Source organism: Ostrea edulis, chromosome 8 (genome assembly GCF_947568905.1).
Source record: "Ostrea edulis chromosome 8, xbOstEdul1.1, whole genome shotgun sequence".
Classification (NCBI taxonomy): Eukaryota; Metazoa; Mollusca; class Bivalvia; order Ostreida; family Ostreidae; genus Ostrea; species Ostrea edulis.
In genome coordinates this window covers 25,756,984-25,763,178 of record NC_079171.1, presented here as the reverse complement: position 1 = coordinate 25,763,178, position 6,195 = coordinate 25,756,984, and positions in this window count along the sequence as shown.

The window sequence follows — 6,195 nt, the reverse complement described above, 5'->3', positions numbered from 1 at the left end:
GCATTAAGCAGTTATTTGACATCCATTCTTTCTTAGGTTTGATATGTCTTGTACGTCTACAAGTTTTAAAATTGTTGTTAATTTTTGTACTAATGTATCAATATCTGAGTTATTTTCATCATCCAAGTCTGTAAAAAGGCTCATAATACTTATTGTTGATTCTGGTTCAACTAAGGCTTGGACATATTTATCTTTACAATCTTCTGACCACAAGAAATTACCACCAATATGATTACAGTTTTCTTCAAGATCTTTCTGGTGATTCAGACATGGCTTCTCTAGTCTTAAACTAGTAGAAATAATACAGTGATCAGACAATTCATTTGGTGTATCAACATTGAAATAAATTATCTTGTGATACAAAGTATTAGATGCTAACATATAATCCACTGTGCTTTTGCCATTAGAATTGAAAAAAGTATAGAAACCCAAGGAATCACAAAGAAATCTGCTATTTAACATCCGTAGATGAGATGACTTGCACATTTTAGTAAGAAGTTCACCATGGATATTTGATTGTTTGTCTAAATAATTGCGGGGGAGATTTATGTCTGGTGTATAACAGTTAGGTACTGGGCAATCTGAGAAAGTTTGTCTTATTTCATCTGATGACAGGTAATCAGTTAATCCCCCTGTTCTGGCATTAAAGTCGCCACACAAAAGAACTTCCCCTTCTTTCATAAATTCAACAATTTCATTTTCAAGTTGATTAAATACAGTTTCTGAGAAATCTTTCCTGCAGTAGGGTTTAATATAGCAAAAACAACAGAATAATGGTTTCTTCATCTGTAACCCTACATTCTCTGAGTCTATTCTAATCCATAATGTGGAATCACTTCCTTTTAACATTTTGACATGTTGTCGCAAATTTGGTTTTGTGTATACTAAAATACCACCAGAGCTTCTTCCTCTTTTCTTTGCTTTTTTGCAGAAACAACAAATGGTGTTGTAAAACCAGGGATATTTCCTGGTGATTCCTTTGACATAGTTTCTAAGAAACACATGATATCATATTTTGAACACACTTTTGTAACATCATCTAACTTAGAAATATTCAAGCCATGAATATTCCAACAACCTAACCTAAACATTTATGAATCCTATGAAAAAAACATATAAAACCATATACAGCGAAAAAATGAAGGTACAGTAATTTTTGAAAAATCAAACTAATACAATGCTAAGAATAACAATAATATAGCAATGATACCGTAGTTAGATACTACAAGTTTCATGTTGGACAACATGCATGTTTTGTCAGATTATCAACATATTAAAAAATTATAAAACAACTACAAACTGATCTACAGATACTTGATATATGCATTAGAGTACATAATTGATTGAAAATGTTGAGGGACTATTGAATCATTTTCAATAGTTGGTTAAACACGGTGCTTAACTGCTTTTGCTTGCTTGTAAGATAATCACCCTGAGTTTTATTTCCGTCAATATATCGAGGACCACGGTTCTGAGGGCCACTATACCAATGGTTGTGAGGGCCATTTCGGAGGTCATTATATCGGGGACCACGGTTCTGAGGGCCACGATACCAATGGTTGTGAGGGCCGTTTTGCATGTATCCACCATTACGACTGTTATGCTGTCTACGAGTGTTAGTTCTTTTACGCCCATAACTTGTTTCGGTCCTTTCGCTACTGAATTCTCCTGCATGGTTAGAGTTTCTTTCAGAGTTTTCGCTTCGCTCACCGTAGTCTTTGTAGGGTTTCATTCCAAGCTTGTGATTTAGATGGTCTTTCATTAGTTTCACCAACGTTTTTCGTCCATCATCATTTAGATGTACACCATCAACCCCGTACAGCTGGGGATTTTCCGCATTTAGGTATGAGTCGACTCTGATAAAATAAACATTTTCTGTGTCCTTTAATGACTCGCTCAGTTTGTCATTTACAGTTCTGACGCGATCATTATAGTCTTCTTGATCCATTCTCTCCAGTAGAGACAGAATGTGTACACTGCACTGCTTCTTCTGCGCACAGACCACAAGATTTTCTATCTGAGTAACTATAGACTCCGACGATTTTGTTGCAATATCATTGCTGCCAACACCAACAACTATATGCTGAGGGGACTCTAAAGATTGTACATACTGCATAGCTCCCTCTAGATTCTTCTTTCCAGCACCTAGAACATGAATGTTTATATCTTGGTTTTTGTACATCCTTCGAGGGTCAATACCATTTCCATGTGAATCCATTACAATCTCAATTTTATGAGAAGGACGTGACAGTGGTTTCGTTGGCTCAGCTATTTCATTGGGATGCTCTGTTGGCATAGATGATGTGTCCTCTTCTGTGGACAAACATGCATGTGTATATTGTTTCTGAACTCCGTCCACATGTTTTTGATGGCTTGTTTCGAACATCACTTCGTTTACACATGTCCGAGTTTGTGGCCAACTTTTGGATATGGTAACCATGGTCTGAGATTTTAACACTGCTACATCTTTTTGTAAGAGTTTTATTTCCTTCTGTGTATTTGTTTTCAGTTCATGTAACTCATTTCTCAATTGAATGTTTTCTTTAAGAATTGGGTCCCGATATCTTTCAAGAGTAATCTGCATAGTTTTTTCAATGTTTTTTTCAGTGAGAGTTGTGAATTTTTCTTCTAAACAAGAAACTGTAGGTAAAATTTTACAGACTTCACACTCCAACATCTGAATACTCTGATTCATCATAGAGAGTGAAGAGTTCTATTTTCACACACTCAGAAATCCCTTAACACAACCACAGTGAATAGAGCTATATCAGATAACGTGCAGATGACAGTGCCAGAGGTGTAACAATCCCAACACAAAAATGTGCAATCACATGAGAAACAAACTGGACAAAGGAGTATTTTGATGTAAGATATGATCAGTCTTCAATAGTCATTCATAAGTTTCTTATGTATGTTACTGTTTGTTGTAAATTTGTGAAATCCATGAGGAACATATTTTTGTTTTGAAGTCGTGTGTTTTGGGTTTTCTGACAGGAATTCCAGTTTGACGTCTAGGGTTAGCAGCATCTTCTAGATATGTTATTGAAGTTGAAGGTCGATCCACATTTTCATTCCAGTCTAAGAGTGCCAAATTTATTCTGAGCTGATAGGTGTTTTTTTCCAAAGACAATTCTTTTGTCATGGTATTGCAAAAGAAAATTGGTAAAGATTCAACATAGTGAGTGTCCAAACAAAATCACAATTCCTTTGCTCTCTTGGAAACCGTTAGGCTCTTCAAAAATTTCATCAAAATTTGTTCAGCTTCCTTTTCAGTGTATCGGGAACCAGTGTATCTCCAGGGACTAGAATAAGCCAAACCTTTCCCTAAGTACAAGATCTAATCTTTCTGTATTTATTTAATTGACTATAGTATGTTTGCACATACGTCATGATTGACCCGGTGACCCGGATTAGCGGCCATATTGGAGGCATTGGAGAGTAAACAAAAAGTCGAAAGCGTCGCTAAATAAGTTTCCCCGATTGTATTTGATTGTGTTGATGACAATGAAAAAATTCGGCAAGAAGGAAGAAGCAGTTAAATACCGCGATCGTCTCGATCAGCAGGAACGGGAGCGGTATATGGCGAAATTGAAACCTATTAACAATGAAGATCCTTATGAAGTGGCACCTTCAGTTTGGTCAACGGATGTAATCTTGCTTCCAAAAGTTACTTATCCAGACATTGTTAATTACTTGATATTTTCACCAAGCCCTTACACCTCGCAAGATTTAAAAAGCTACAAAGGGCTGGATGCCTACAACCAGTTCGTTTGTGGATGGGTTCGAGAGAGGATCACATGGAAAATGAATGAAAAATGTGTAGTAAAGGCCAAGGTATTTTCACATATTTCTAAACTCAATATTCGACATTCTATTTTCTGTAATGTTTTTATGAAGTAAACAATACATAACAATGGCAGATATATGGGGGGAGGGGGACTTTTACGCCTCAAATTTACAAAATAATGTGAGGAAAACTTCAGATTTGGCATTCAAAATGGCCTAGTCTCTTGGCTAATAACATAACTTTCACATGCTCCCACCCCTTTTTTTATGGAAATTCTGAATCTGCCACTGCATAAAAACTCGCACAAAAATGTATATGATATATATGACTTTAAATTTTTCAATCATCAACTGCATTTTAGATATCTTACTATGATAATGACATTTTTAGGTACTTCACTCTCAACGAATGAGTGCAAAACCACTAGAACCATGGATTATTGCTGAGAATGAGGAATGCATTGTAGGAGCACACTGCACATGTATAGCTGGTCTTGGTGAAGCATGCACACATGTAGCAGCTTTACTTTTGTCAATTGAGGCAACTGTCAAAATACGAGACTCTAAAACAGTGACTGAAGAGAAAGCATACTGGCTTTTACCAACATCTTTGAAGGGGGTATCATATAAAGAAATTAGAAATATTGACTTTACCTCTGCAAAGACTTTAAAGAAAAAGCTTGACTGCAAGTTGTCAGCAGATGGAATGCCAGAGAACACAATTCAGAAAGAATTGCCGTGTAAGAAAGATATTTCACCAACTGATATAGAACTTCACACATTATTTCAAGCCTTACATGACAGCCCAGGTCCTAAGCCAGGAATACTATCTTTAGTATCCCCTTACTCAGATGACTTTATCCCTCAATCAATGAAAGAGAACTTTCCTATAGTTTTAAACGAATTACAGGATGAAAATGTCATGCATCTTAACTTTGCAGAACTTCTGAAACTATGTCAAAAAACAGAGATAAGTGTAACAGAAGATCAGGCAAAAGCTGTAGAAGCAGCAACACGAGAGCAGTCGAACTCGAAACTTTGGTACAGATTTCACGTTGGAAGAATGGCAGCCTCGAAAATGAAAACAACTTGCTGTACTGATCCAACATTGCCAGCACAAAGCTTGATCAAGTCTATTTGCTTCCCAGAAAGTTATAAATTTTCATCAAGGCAACAGAATGGGGGTGTCAGCATGAAAAATATGCAAAAGATATTTTTCTGGATCAAATAAGTCAAACACATGAAAATGTAAGGCTATTAGAAGCAGAATTTTTTATAAATACAGAGTTTCCATTTATTGGTGCATCTCCTGATGGTTTGTTACTTTGCGACTGTTGTGGACAAAGTGTCGTGGAAATTAAGTGTCCTTTTTGTAAAAAAAAAAAAAAAAAAAAAAAAAAGAATCCAAATTGGAGGACATCGATGACCAACACTTTTACTTGCCAAAAGGAGAGGATGGTAAATTAAAACTGGATAAAAAGCACATGTACTTTTATCAAGTACAAACGCAGTTGGGGGTATGTCAAATGGAATCTGTATATTTTGTTGTGTGGACAGAGCAAGACTTGCATGTTGAACAGATTTTGTTTGATGAAAGTATGTGGAAGGATATGTGTGGAAAATCAAAACACTTATTCACAACAGCTATTTTGCCAGAGTTAATTGGCCGATTTTATACACGTCTGCCATTTAGTACGCAACTTGCTACATCTCAGAACATTTCAACAAATGCTGGAACGAGTGGTGATGAGGAAATTTGGTGTTTTTGTGCTCAAGTAGAGTCTGGCAAAATGATACTGTGCGACAATGAGGAATGCCCAGTTCAGTGGTTCCATTATTTGTGTCTTGGTATAAGTAGTGCCCCTAGGGGTAACTGGTACTGTCCAGACTGTAGAAAACTTGACAAATATCAGAGAAAAAAAAGAGGGGGAAATTTATTAAGAAATAAATGATCATTAATTCTCTTATTTTTTCATGTTTTTAATTTGCATCTATCACTCATAAGGGACAAAAAATTTAACTGTTGCTTACATGTGCATGGATTGAAACTATCTGCATACAGACACTCAAAAGTAATAAGCATAGCTGTTCTGATACATGTACGTACATGTTTGTTCTTTTTGTTTTTATTTTACTTCGAGATGCAAAATAAAACTGAATTTTAGATAAGAATCATATTTATTATTCAAAATCAACAACAGAACTGCTTAAATTCACACAGACACAACATTCAAATCCAATTTTATCAGTTAAAGTGTGAGATTCATTTTCTTTGCGTATCAGAAAGTCTATGGGTATTGGTCCGTTCAAAATTGTGTACTTTTGACGAACAGTCCCAATGACTCGTTCTACATGTATGCGCACATGAGCTATCTTTCTTGTTGTTTCTAAATCTACAGGTGAAAGTTG